Below are 15,383 nucleotides of genomic sequence, written 5' to 3'. Positions count from 1 at the left end.
TCATGAAAGCAGAAAGAGACTGCACATTTAACATATTCTTCTAGTATAAAAGATACAAATGAGTACTTATAATATTTATATGTAATGCTTTCCTTGGGACACTAATATGATAAAATCTGAATAGCACATTATTTGAAGAGGTACAAACAGCAGCAAAAGAGGAAACAATTGGAGAAGCATCTTCTTTACTGTTGGTTTCTGCTCAAGGGATATTCACACCTTAACACAGACCCTTTAACTCTGTCTGCTGCATGTCTCACAGGCATTAAGATATTAATGGCTGTCTGATCCTCCTAATAAGCTTGACTGATTGGTGGAGGTCAGAGCAGCATCAGGAGTCTGGCAAGGTTACTTGCAGACTGACATTTTATTTTTTGTTTATCACTTATTAATTATAACTTATCATGTCAGAATGATCTATTTCAAGAAAGTGGAACTACCATTAGTGTACTTTGCCTGTACACATGATTTTTGTCTTCGTTTGGATTATCTTTTATTTACCCATATCTAATACAATAGATTTTTCAGATCCTAGTGACAAGAGTGTAGCATTTGGGGATATTTTTAAATCGCACAATAAAGATACTTCTGGTTTGGAAAAAAATACATTGGTAACATTGAGTCAAGTATAGAATTGTAGAATCATTATATTATACACCTGATGCTCATGTTAACTAGTATAATGTTAATTACACTTCAATTTTAAGAAAACATATATATCGCTTCTGGGCCTTTTGGCTAAGATCAAGTGAAGAAAACATATAAATGGCTTTGCAGGCATTTAGGGTTCCATATTTAAAGGATTTAATACAATTAAATTTGAAGGGAAATAATTTTTTGAAAGTTTTATAGAATGACTTTTGCTTGGTACCATTCACTAGAAGTTTCTTATAAGGAATTCAAAGCACGCCGTGTTTACAAACCTTGAGGTGCCCCATCCAACCCATTTTTTAATGAGCTGTCATCCTCATACTCCTTTCCAGTATTTCCTTTCTTCCTCCTAAAAGGTTTCACTTGAAGAAGAAAATTATGAGTCTGTAGAGTGTTGCAGTTACAAGTCTTAAACATGTTTGACTTTTTGTTTCCTAATCTTATTTAAAATAAGCAAAATAGGGGCGCCTGGGTGGCGCAGTTGGTTAAGCGTCCGACTTCAGCCAGGTCACGATCTCGCGGTCCGTGAGTTCGAGCCCCGCGTCGGGCTCTGGACTGATGGCTCAGAGCCTGGAGCCTGTTTCCGATTCTGTGTCTCCCTCTCTCTCTGCCCCTCCCCCATTCATGCTCTGTCTCTCTCTGTCCCAAAAAAAATAAATAAATGTTGAAAAAAATAAAATAAAATAAAATAAAATAAAATAAAATAAAATAAGCAAAATAAAATGTTTTACATATAATTTATTTAGCTTTTCTTTGTTAAATTCTGATAAGTCCAATGGTAAGCATGGCTAAAAGCAAACAAAAACATCTTGCATCACAGTCAATTCTTGGAAGACTGTGTGTTAATAGAGAATTTGTATTATCTGCTTTGCACCTTTTCTCTAAAAGCTTCTGGAAATGGTTTTCCACTAAAATAAGGGCGTTAGCCAAGAAAAAGAAAAGACATGGAATACAGGTAACAGGAGACCCAACAAAAGAAAAGAGGTGAAGTAAATCCTCAGGATGCCATCTATGACATGGGTGTAAAGAGTATCTTAGGAGCCCCACTGAGAAGCTTCTCTGGAGAAAAGAGAAAATGGACAGAATATCTGAAGCAACTAAACATCCCAAGGTATGATTTTGACCAGAAGTCAGCAAGCTACAGCCTGTGGGTCAAATCTACAATAGCAGAGTTGAGTAGTGGTGACAGAGACTACAAGGTCTAAAGGACTAAAAGCCTAAAAGATTTATAGCTTTTATGGAAAAAGTTTGCCAAAAAAAAAAAGTTTGAGGTTGAATTGGCAGTAAGTGCATTAAGAAACGAAGAAAAATAAGATAAGGAATGAAAATTGACTTCAGCAAAAACAAATAGTTGTGTAGAAAAGGAAAATAATAGCTTCCTACACGACTCAGCTGTGGATTGCATTTTATAGTTATAATAATATAAATGTTGAATATTCATCTAAGCACAATTATAACATTTGGGGAGGATGGTGAGGGCTCAGGGAGAAAACAAAGCCCAATCCCTGTCATATGTAAGAGAAATTCAATAGGTAATAGCCAAAACTGAAAAATCAAGAGTAACAATTAAAGGCATGTTGTTTAGACACAAGACACACCAGGAGAATCAGCTAAAGAAAATGAAATGCTTTTATCTGGGGAAGAGGAAAACAAAAGGAGTTAAGAAACTCCTGGTTTGTTAACAAACCTTGTACAACTTTTGACTCTTAAATTATGTCCATATATAATTTTTTAAAAATAACAAACAAAAAACAAAATAATATGGGATTGGAAAACCACTCACAAAACAACAGTCATTTCAGAAAGTGTTCGCCTTGGACAATGTGCTACCCATGTGCATTCAATTCTCCCATTAATCCTCAGTAAGAACAATTATCCCAACTGGCTGATTCACATGATCTTTGCACCCTAATGAAAAACATTTGTTGTTATATAATAATGGTTAAGTTTCACTGATTCCTTGGGACTTTCAATATGATAGATATTCTGAGAATTATTTTTCCAAGAAGTCTCAGATACTGCTGAAAGTTATTTGTATTGGCACTATAAGCTCATGTTTCTATTTAACTTCTCTGCCCATAAAAGTAAGGGGGAAGAAAAAAAATAGAAAGAAAAGACACATATCCTAAAATTATTGAGATTAAAAATAAATAGGAATTCTTTGCTGCTGGGTAACAAGAAATTTTAAAATACCTGATAAAAACAATATATATATTATAGACCAAGAAAATACTTGCTGGAGCTTTTCTCATTCTTTTCTGATGTTTAACTGATTCATACAATTAGACACAACTAGACTAAATGACAAGCTATAACCAAAGCTTTCTTGTTTCCTAAAAAATACTTTGCAATTTAGAATTCTTTTTCCAATAATCATTCCAGTTATGTCTTATACTTAATGCTTTTAATTAATGGTTTGATAATTAAATAACATGCATGCTATTAAGGCTGCCTTCAAGGAAAAGGAAAGGCATTCCTATCTATGATCATGGATATTGCACAAAATTGAGCTTCTCTTTTGTTTGTGCATGTGTAATTCAAAATGCCATTGCATTTCATGTTCCCTATTCTTCTAGCAATAATCTGTCCTTTTCATATTACATCTAAGACTTGATTCATCAACTATGAGATCATTACTATTTGAGTGCTGGCATTCTAGAATGTAAGAGTGATAGAATACAATGAGTCTTGTGTTGAGAAACTTTTACAAGCACCAAGGAATGCATATAATATGAGAGAAGAGATGAGTTCATGCATAAAATGTATTAGTGTGAACTGAGGTATTGAAAATTGGTATGCCTTGATGTCAAATAAAGATCTTTATCTCCCTTGACTCTTTGAATGTAAGGACTAACAGACTGAATGATGTGGTTACAGTCATCTGAAGTTTGATTTTTCTAACTTTTAATACCTTTTGTCCAAAGCGACTACTGTAATCAAAAGAAAACATAGAAGAATCAGCCAGTGCTTTTTAAAGATATATTTAGTACTGTTTTCAGGGGATTTTTAAACTGTGCCTACATAATATCAGAACATCAGGATGAGAATTGAATTCAGTCAACCAGAAATTTCTTACTACGTTATGCCAAAAATACAAATGGAAGATAACAAAATATAAATCCTAAAGCTTCACAGAAAACTTTTGTTTTATTTCTTGTTGTCCCTACCCTTTCTGCCTCACTAGATTCCCAGTTAATACCACTCCACTGAATCTTTTTACTTTGTACCCTCTTTTTCTTTGGGAATTCAAAGTTTCTGCGTGAGAGATTGCATTCCCATTTATCCATGAGAAGTTTGACAAAATTCTTACTCTGCCTCATTTGTTTCCTCTTTTCAGTCTATCATTCCACTTCCCAAAATTGGTTTCACTGTTGAAGTATCTCCTCATCTCTTCCCTGCCATCTTCCCAATAAAAGTCCACACCATTTTCCTCATCTAACTGTCAATAGGAAAGGAAAACCACCTGAAGTAATATAATAATTAAAACCAGCTAGCACTGTGCTTTCAATCAGGAAGGTTTTATGACTCAACACATGAGTCACCTAACTTGCACCTGATTTTGGAATTCTTACAATTTTAGCTATTTCAACAGAATCATCTAATGTTGAGTTTTAATTTCAAGACCTCCTTTTCTTAGAAGGTTGTCTCTGTTTTCTTCCTTTTAGTTGCTTTATTTAGCTTTTAATCCACTGCCTGATTTTGTCTGTTTGTCTAATCAATCTCCAGCTCCTATGTCCTCCTATGTCCCTGGTTCCTGACTGCTCATCAAATCTTCTGTTCATTAAAATAAATTTACTCAACAAATTTTTATTGATTTCTCTGAGGAAAAAAACTTTTTAATCACACACAGCTCTAAAGATCCCATAGTATAGTAACAATAAAGCTTACACTCATAAGACTGAAATATACAAACAAAATTATATAAATGAACCGTAAGAGAGGTGCAGACAATGTGAATTCTGAGAAAAAAAAAGGATTCCTGGGATGAGAAGAAGCTTGGGGCATAGAATGAGATTATTTTCCATGGAAAAAGTGAAGAGGGATAGGATTTGAAAACTCATGATATGTGCAAGTTGGGGGTGGATGGGAGCACAGAAGGGGACAGACATTGCAGGCACAGGAAACATGAGTCTTATCAGGCACAGAAATCCGATATGAAATATTTAGGCTTGATTAGAGCTCAGTTTGAAGGAAAGGAAGAGCAGTAAGAACAAGAGTAGCCACTCCCATTTCATTCCAGTTCTCTTGGCTTTAAAAGAGTTTATAAGATATTTATCCACATAAGAATCACAGACTTTTGTTGTGTGAAATAAAACTAGTAAGAACTAGTATTTGGCTAGTGCTTTAGGATGTCTTTGTAATCCAAATGATAGTAATTAGGAAGTGGTTAAGAGCAATGCTTACTTCTACAATTTGCTGGAGATGTTCAATGATGCCACCCAAGCAAGAGCCAGGGCTCTTCCAACGAGGGACCCTTTTTCAGATTTTCAGTTGATTCCAAATAGGAAGAGATTCTTCATGCTTGAAGACCCTCCTAGCCTCTTCTATCAGTTTACTTAATTCAAACATTTCCATGAAGTAGTGATGTTGGTACTAATATATAAAATATGACTAAGTTCTGAGGGAAGGGGGCAAGTGTGGGCACAAGTGTTCCAGGGAAGAACAAATAACATCATTATGAGAGCATTAATCAAATCTGACAATTAGAAAGGAGATGGCATATGATACTGGACAAGTAACTCTGTCTGTGTCCCTCTTAGCCCTCACACAACTGTGGCATAGTGATTATGTGCTAAGGCTCTGGAGCCAGAAAGCCAATGTTCATTCACATACTACCTCCTCCATACTTAGTTATACGATGCTGTTTTATTTATTTATTTTTTTCAACGTTTATTTATTTTGGGGACAGAGAGAGACAGAGCATGAACGGGGGAGGGGCGGAGAGAGAGGGAGACACATAATCGGAAACAGGCTCCAGGCTCCGAGCCATCAGCCCCAGAGCCCGACGTGGGGCTCGAATTCCTGGACCGCGAGATCGTGACCTGAGCTGAAGTCGGACGCTTAGCCGACTGCGCCACCCAGGCGCCCCCTATGATGCTGTTTTAAATCATCTAATCTCTCCAATTTTGTTTTCATGTGGCCAAAATGTGGATGATAACAGTTGTTGAATTACTATGTTGTACACCTAAAATTAATGTAATTATACTTAAATAATAAATAAATAAATAAATTAAATAAACAACAACAACAACAACAAAAAAAAAAAAAACAAGTGTTCCAGGGAAAAAGCACAGAATGAATAAAGGCTTAATAGTGGGTGGGAGAATGATACCTCCAAGGAACTGTAAGTCTATGGCTGACCCAGAGGAAGCAAGGGGCAGTGTGTGCCAAGATAAAACAGGAGATCTTGGGCTTCTGATCAATATCTGAAGATCTATGAAAAGCCAGAGAAGAGTTCCAAGTAGGAGGATGACATAAGCAGAGGAGGTATTTTGAACGGCAGAGCAGATCAGTTGGAAGACTATAACAGTATTTAGCAGAGACAAAGTTACTTAGACTAGGGTGTTTGTGATAGTAGGGATAAACGAAAGTAGCTGTATTGAAGAAATATTTGAAACATGAAACTAACACGACTCAGAAGATGACACAATAAGGGTAATTAAGGAGAGGATTTATCAAGAATAACCAATAAATAATCCATGTTTCTAGGTTTTAGAATTGGATAAGTGGTAGAGTCATTCATAGAATCATGGAATAATTAAAGAACACCATGCTTGGAAGGGAAGATAAGTTTATTCTTGGGTATGATAAGGTTAAAGTATCCTTTATCAACATCAGAATGAGTTTAATATATGGCAGAGAGAAAATAGAGTAACTGAAGCCATGGGCATGAATGGAACACATACATAGGGAGAGAGTGTGAAATGGTATGACCAGGGAACACAGGACCAAGCCTGAAGGACTCTTATATTTCACATCTGGTTAGGAGGACAACCAGGAAAGTATGACATCACAGAATCTATCAAAAAGAATGCTTTGATCACTGGTAGAAAATTTCCCCCGAAAGTACAGCAGTTGACACAGTGTACCATTCAAATCACCCTTTCAGGAAGGAGGTACCCCTTGTGAATAGCCAGCCCACATACAATGATTGGCTAATGCTAGGGAACAAAAGACTAACATATGTTCCTCAATTAAGAACAACCTAAGAGCTTCCACTGGATCAGCTAAGACATCTAGTAAAATCCCATCACTTTTCAACCTCTTCCTTTTTCCAGTTTTGTTTCCTCATCTCCTTGAAGATGTTGCTGGTCATGAGAACACACCCCAATAAACTTCTTTCATCCAAATATTAACTCAGAGTCTGTTTCCAACCCAACCTAAAACAGAGCTAACAGTGGTCCTAGAAATTTGATTCTAAAATGAGAACTGTCAATGAAGTTTCCCTACTGGTGGTAGGTGGAACATTAGACAATTCATAGCACGCTACAGCTTTGAAACTACTAGCACAGTTAGCTATGGTGAACTGGGATTGGATGCTATGGCAGAGAATGCACTATTGAATGCAATAGCTCAGGTGTTTGAGAAATTAAAGTAGTCATTATAAAGATTACAGATTTAGATAGCCATTGCTAGGGGCTATCAATACACTGAACAATGGAAGTCTGAGGAAGAAAGGCTTAAATCACTAAAGGCAAAATGTCAATGTCTTTGGCAGCATATAAAGAGACTTCCATCCTCTGTATAGAGAAAGCAGAATAAGCTGATGTTTAAACCCAGGACTTAATTATGTGAAGAAACTACAGAGAAAGTTGAATTCTCTAACCCCTCGAGTATGTTATACCGATGTCAGGACCAGTTTCAGAAAAGGGTGGGGACCTGAGACTTGGCATGAGGACATTTGGGTACATACACTAGAAAATCTGGAATCCCCAAAGTCCTTGAACTGTGTGGACCTGCAGAATTGGATCAGTTGTTTCTGTTTACGGTTACCAATGCCTCCTTTCTTGAGATGATGCAATATTTCTGCCTTGAAATATGTAGCAGTCAGAGTTCCTAGGCAAGTCCAAAATCCACAGAGCGGGCTATCAGGAAGAAAAAGCTGGAACTATCAGGAAATAGCTGAAGCTTCAATACACAGGTAGAATTCCTTTTTCTGAGAAGTCTCAGTTGGCTCTTATGGCCTTTCAACTTACTGAATTGGGTCCACACAGATTATGTAGACCCTTACTTAAAGTAAAACAATTATAGACTTTAATCACAACTACAAAATATCTCCACAGTAAGACTTTGATTAGAGTTTGCTTGAATAACTGGGAACTATAGCCTAGCCTAGTTGACACATAAAATTGACCATGGCACAAGACAATATGTATGCCAATCAGCATTTAGTCCCACCTCTCCACCTCCAGGTCAATAACTAGGGCTATTTCACTACATATTCTATAAGGAAGCTCTGTAAACGACAAAAGGACTTATATACCTACAAAGCTCTAGGACCTAACCAACATGAAGTGGCAAGAGACAGGGAAGTATATACAGGATCCTGGTGGTGTTAGAATAAGATGTAAGTGAGAGAATGGAACATAAACTTGGATAAAGGAGAGATTATCAATAGTGGATCAGTCTTCCCCTGTGATACATAATTTAACATGCTGACAAATACCCCAAGAGATAGTGCTAAGAGAGTAAAGTAGTAATGCCCCGCACTTCCACAGCAGTCAATAGTAGAAAGGAATAAGAGTCTCAGAAAAGTAGTCATGCTAGAATTTTTCTATTATTTCATCCAAAAAACCCATCAGCTAACTATAATCCATGAAAGAGGCCCAGAGGACAGTCGATTTAACAAAACAATAGTGACCATACTGGTGAGAGATACTGGGATGATCAAAAAGCTCAGTGATCAACATTCTGTGGAACCCAGGGATGAAAGTACAAGATACTGTTATAAAAACTGAGTATAATAGGACTCCAAAATAACATAAGCTAATTGCCAGAGATTGACCATCAAAACTAGGCATAATTATTAGAATAAATGAAGAGGTAGAGAATCATCCAGAGGGTCTTGACCAAGCAGAGCGTTATGGAAATATTTAATGGAATGTGATGTTCTAGGGGAAAGATAAATCGAAAGCAAAAATACTGCTAAGAAACCAAATATGCTAACTAGGGGAGTTGAGGGCAGATGGCCCAAAAAGTGTCCTAATTCCTTACCAGTGTTCAAACGTAAGCCAGATCTTAGGCTTTGAGCTTACTGACTGAAAAAGAGGTTGGATTCTCATGAGAAAGAAGCCTTTAACACCACAGCAAGCATATAAAATGAGTCTTCCTAGTTCTTTCTCAAAGGACTAAGGCCATTTATCTAGGTAACCACAGTTCAGGGAAAGGTAATAGCCAAATCTTTCAAGAATTTTGGTAAGAGTCTAAATTGATGTTGATATCCAGGGACCTGAAGTATTATCTTGAACCCATATTAGACTGAGTGTACATATGAGTTATCAATAAATGAAGTCACGGCCTAGGTATGGATTAGAGTAATAAGTCCACTCTGTCCATGATCATTTCCCCAGTGTCTGGATGTATAATGAAAATGGACATACTTGGTAATTGGCCAAAACCTCACACTGATTTCTTGATTTGTGGGGTAAGAACTCTAAATGTCACCAAGAACATGTGGAAACCCCTGAATTTTGATGTCCTCTCCCAGGACAGGATCATTACTCAACAACAATATCACAGTGGGTAAAGACAGAGATAATGCCACCACTTAAGAATTAAAAGAATTAAAAGTATTTCTCAACTACCCCAGTAATTTTGAAATCTATCTCTCAACTCTAAACCTACCCATCTGTATTTGCCTTGTGATGTCAGGGTTGGTCCTTTGCAAACCACAATTTGAATTTGCTATCTGACTCTATTCCACCTAGTAGAGGAGCTAGAGAACCTGCAAGGCTGTTTGCTTCTTGTGGGTTTTCTCTATCAAATTTAATACCCACCAGAGAGCCATAGAAGTAACACTAAACAACCAGGTAGACAGGACATCTCGGCCAATTGATGTTAGCCAGCCTCTACCAGTGACCACTCCAGTGCTGGCTCAATGGCTCACAAATGGAGTAGCCATGGTAATAGGGGTAGAAACGGTACATGCGTCCAACAGTATCAGCTTCACCTCACCAAAGACAATCTAACTTATCCTACTGCTGAATGTTTAATCCAACCACAACAGAAATCAACACTGAGCCCTACATGGCACCATCCTCTACCATGATGTCAAGTTACTTTAGACTCCATCTACTCTGCAAGGAACAGAAACTACTTTGACTGGACTTGGCACATATTTCATGAATGGATTTTCCTTTTCCACCCACAGGACCTTGGCCAACCACTATCTAAAAACTTACAAAGCACTAGCCAATCCACTGACAACAAATACCATATAACACCACTTCAAACCGAGAGATCCACTTTACAGAAAAGATGTCGCAGTGACCATGATATCCACTGATCCTATACCATGCTAATCCAACCAGAAGTTGCCAGTCTGATAGAAAAATGGGACAGTCTTTTAAAGGTACAGCTGAGACACCAAATGGAGATGAGATGCTTGAAGGATGGGGTACCATCAACCAGAATAGTATATACATTCTACAACAATGAGCATTATTTGGTGCTCTGACTCCAGGAGGTAAAATACATGGGTCCAGAAACCAAGGGGTGAGAAAGCAGAAGTGGTCTCACTTACCAACTCTCCTAGCGACTCACTTGGGAAATGTGCTGCCACAGCTTTAGACATTGCGGAAATAGATGCCCTAATTCATAAAGAGAAAACACTTCCATGAGAAGATACATCAGGGTTTCCACTTAACGTTGCTGGTCAACTTAGGTCCAATTTACCAAGAGATCAGAATTAAAAAAAAAAAAAAGGAGCTACCATCTGACAAACATAATTGACCTTGATCATTAGAAGGAAGTAGGGCTGCTCTTACACAATACAGACAGGGAAATATATGTTCAGCATTCAGGTGATCCATTGGGACATCTCTTTGTCCTCTCTGGCCCAATTTTGAATGGACAATGCAAATGGACAAGTGCAGCAACGCTACCATGAGAAGGGCATAGTGACTATGATGAGGAAAATGGGTATTAAGAAATAATGAGATTCAGTTGTGGTCTCATGACTATAATAGCTGGAGCTGTAATTCATGCTATTAACATTTATTTTGTAAGTTTTCTCAAGAAAAGAGACCAGTAAGAATCCTGGAGGAAATGGTCTTCAATGCTCCAACTTACCATAGGAAACAAATAGATCTGAGCAGCATAAAGATCTAGATCTATACAGATTCCCCTTTCTATGACAGGTACTCATTTCCCCCAGATAACTGATGTGTTTGTTAGCTATTAGGACTTTAAAGTTGTATTACTCTTTAGGAAATGGTAAAAGGAAACTCCCTGCCCAAGATTTCCCCCACTCCCCTTCAAAAACTGGTTAATGCAGTAAACAAAGAACCTGCCCCCTCACCTCAATTCAGAGCAGTTCTGAAGGATCATCTCGACTGGATTCCAGAGCTCTCACCAGATGGGGTAAGGCTTCTGGTGCAAATGCATGCATCACTGTTATGCAATCTCTCCTTCTTCCCAATCCTGCCTCCCACATTCCTTTATAGTTATGCCTGGAAGCACTCTCTAATAAACCCCATATCCAAAACTTTCTCTAAAAAGTCTGTGTCCCAAAAACCTAATGTAAGATGTAAGATTTTTTCTAATAGCCACAGCTGTCTGCATAATGGGTGAAGATGCTACATGGGAATACATTGAAGAGTAGGTGGGAGAGGAATAAGTGGATTAAAATTTGGCTAAATAAAAGGAAGAAATTAGAGCAGTAGCTGGAGGAGACATCTCATTTGTAAAATGAGGATTAATAATAATACTCTGCTTCATAGATTTGTTATGGATTAGGAGGATAATCTTGCTATACCCCATAGGGTATGTTTTTTTTTTTTTTTTTAATTTTTTTTTTCAACGTTTATTTTATTTTTGGGACAGAGAGAGACAGAGCATGAACGGGGGAGGGGCAGAGAGAGAGGGAGACACAGAATCGGAAACAGGCTCCAGGCTCTGAGCCATCAGCCCAGAGCCCGACGCGGGGCTCGAACTCACGGACCGCGAGATCGTGACCTGGCTGAAGTCGGACGCTTAACCGACTGCGCCACCCAGGCGCCCCGGGTATGTTTTTATTAATCATCATTTTACCAATTAAGAAACTAAGGTACAGAAAAGTTATGATGTATTCAAAACTATAGATATATTAATGAGTAGAACCAGGATACACCCACAGGCAAATATGACTATGGTGTCTGTGCAGAGACTCACCGTTCTCTACTGCTTCTTTGGAAGACATTAAGGACTGACCAAGTAGTGGCTTACAAGAGTCTGTGTGCACCTCTCTTTCCATTCATCATTCCATGGTGTCACATTGGTAACTTAAAATCAGCCATGGTAGAAATATTTACAACACGGATATCAACAAACATTATGAATCAGGATTTTTTCCCAGAAACCAGGTTGTTAAACATTTATCAGAACTATTGGATTTGCCTCAACAGGAAGGACACCTTATTAACTGTACTGGGAAGGAATAGAGAAGACATGGGTGCAGGTTCATAAAAATATGTAGGTGCCATGGTAGGAAATCAACATGTTTCTATTTCTCTGTGAAGAAGGTGGCAAACTCATCTATGAAGAGGACCGGTGTTTGTGAGATCATTATCACCTGGTATAATTTCTACAATAATAAGGATTCCTTACATGATAGCTACTATCATATATATCCTTGACCATTCATAGTCTGACCATAATTAATAGACAGTGAATAATTCTTGTTACAAGATATGAATTTAGTTATTCTCAGCATTTTCTTTCACAAGTCCAGAATTAAAGAACTCCTTCAAATATTATTAAATAGTAAATATATATGACTGATTATTCGATTTAAGGTTTTAATGCCTTAAATGATACATCATAAACATGAAAACAAATCCTTTGGGATTTTACCAAATCCTCTCTTCATCCAGGTGCCCTGCAAGTTACTCTTTCTCATATTTTATCTCAATGACTCGGTGTGTGTGTGTGTGTGTGTGTGTGTGTGTGGTATTTGTTGCCTTGTATCTCTATCCTTTTAATAATTAACTTTAAGATCCATAAAATGAAGGAGCTCTTCTGCATTTTATAGTGTGGCAGAAAAGGAAATGGAAAAGAAGGTAAGAGATTAAAAGACTATAACTCCTCCCTGACAAGCCTATTTGAAGGGAACAGAAGATCCAGGGCAGATTTAAGAAGGAATTAAGATAAAATTTAATCCTTGAGATCTGTGGGATATTGGAAGGAACAAAGAGATGCCACAAGCTGACTGAGAAGTGATCTGGGGGCTCAGGAGGCAGTAGCTAAGAATGGAGCCTTCTATGGGCTGAGATGGTGTGTCACCTACATAAGCACCTGTTCCAGGTCACCAGCTTTAACATCCATTGGTGTCTGTGACTTTCTCTTTGGATTGCATGGCCACATATGTCAGATGACTTTGGAAAGATTAAAAGAAAATGAACGTTTGCAAATCTATTATGACATCTATCATCACTTCAAAAGAGATTTCAGTATTTAAAAGTTATATGTTAGACACATTTGTGCGAAAAATAATTTCTACTTAAGTATGCCATTTCTACCAGTTTGAGCGAGCAGCAATTTTTGAGAAGGAAAATCTCAATGTGGCTGTTAATCTTATAACACTATTGATGCATTCTATAACCTTGTAAGCTAAGATCTTATTTTTTCATGAAATAATGGCTTAGCATTAGCTTCCCAATTTTAATGCAGAGGAGAATTTAAACACCAAGGAGAAGAAATAAGCTTTGTCATCATAAGACTAAATTATCCCTAAGGTCTCTTCAGCTACAAGTATAGGACATATCTGAGCACTTAAAATTCTTCTTTTAGACAGTCCTTTTAGGAATAAGAGAGATCAGGCTTTAATGATTTTAGTAGCTATTTTTATGGTTTGTTAAATAATTAATCTGATTAACAAATAGGATATATTCTGAAAAGCCAACTTCTATCCCCTTGGTATTACTGTTACATTTTTTAACTGTTCACAATACAAAGTTTACAAACATTTGCTGGTGTAATGATGCGGTAAAATCCAGGGAATAGACTTGATGGAAAGAAATGTCAAGTATATAAGTGAAATCAAGAGAGGAGAGAAAACTAAAAGAAAATAATCCTAACTGACCAATGGTACAAATTTATACAGATAACAGATGGATCATGTCAGAAATATTCCTGGACATTTCATCGAGTAATACTTTACATTCAGTTTTTATGCAGCTACTTTTCGATAAAATTTTCTTTACTCATTCAGTAAAGATCTACCAGGCCCCTTCTTTGTGTCAGTCACAAGTATGCTGAGCTCTGTGACTGCAACACACAAATGGGAGAAATGGTCAGATAAAGAGATAATTACAATGCAATGTAAAAGCACAGTATTCCATTTCAGTACATGTCAGCTCTAAGCACAGTGGCATGAAGTCAAAACACTAGGCTTGGTGTGCTCCACAATCTCATCTGAAAATGGGAATAATGACACGCACTTGTCCGTGACATTTAGCTCAAATGCATAATTCTACATCTTCGATAATAATGGTAAAAGGCAGTGTATAATTTGAAATTTAATGTTTCCTAGAATACAGCCAAAAAAGTACGGAGGAGGTATAACTAACTTGATCTGACATCTTCATTGCAGTCCAGAAGAGTACAGGAGCCATGAGCAGAAAGAATGCAAGTCAAGGGTACACAGGCAAACACTAGAGACCCTGAAATGTGCACAGCTTTTTTGTGGGATCAACTGATTTGTACTGACTGCCTTTTCCCCTTCTTTCCCTCCCCTGTTTGTGTTTTCTTGCCTTTAGTAATATGGAATTAACTGATCTTATTAAGGAATCGGTAGGATAAACCTGCATTTATTGGCTTTTGCTGAAGATTGGTTCCAGCTAATTGCCCATGTGACCTCTCTGATGAAGTCCCCAGGAAAAGCTCACTTTGCACAACCTAAGGACTGAATCATCCAGTCACTAAGATTTGGCCTCACGTCGTCTAAGATGTAACATATTTTCTGCTAACTTAAGTCAATCAGTTGGTTCACAAAACACACTCACAGTCTGTTAATAATCTAGAATTTCAGAACGATGTACTTTTCTTCAACCTCATTTCCACAGCACCCACAAACCTCTTGCCTGAAGTCCCAACTCTCTCTCCCACCCCACTCGCACTACTTCTTTGAACATGCCTCTGCAGCTCCATCTGTTCTTATGTCTTCTCTTCTCATCCTGACATACCATAGGCATTCTTACCTCACCATGCTTGCTTAGGAATGAAGCCTGACTTCGCTAACCTTCCTCCTTCTTCCATGCCAAGCTGAAGCCCAGCTCATCAGGGTGGGACCTATTACTGTCTTCCATAGCTTATTAGTTAGGGGAAACAGGTTCTTTCCAGTTTCAAACCCTGACTTGGGCTCTGTATGACCTTGGGAAGGTTGCCAACCAGCTTGTCTCCATTTCCTCATATGTAAAATAGAGGTATTTCACTTGCTTTATGGGGTCATTGCAAGCATTAAATGAGAGAAAGCAAGTAGTGCTAGCAGCAGCACCCTGCAAATACTAAGTGCATGATAACTGTTTTATTTTATT

Source organism: Leopardus geoffroyi, chromosome C2 (assembly GCF_018350155.1).
Source record: "Leopardus geoffroyi isolate Oge1 chromosome C2, O.geoffroyi_Oge1_pat1.0, whole genome shotgun sequence".
In the NCBI taxonomy this organism is placed as follows: domain Eukaryota; kingdom Metazoa; phylum Chordata; class Mammalia; order Carnivora; family Felidae; genus Leopardus; species Leopardus geoffroyi.
This window is presented reverse-complemented; position numbering follows the sequence as displayed.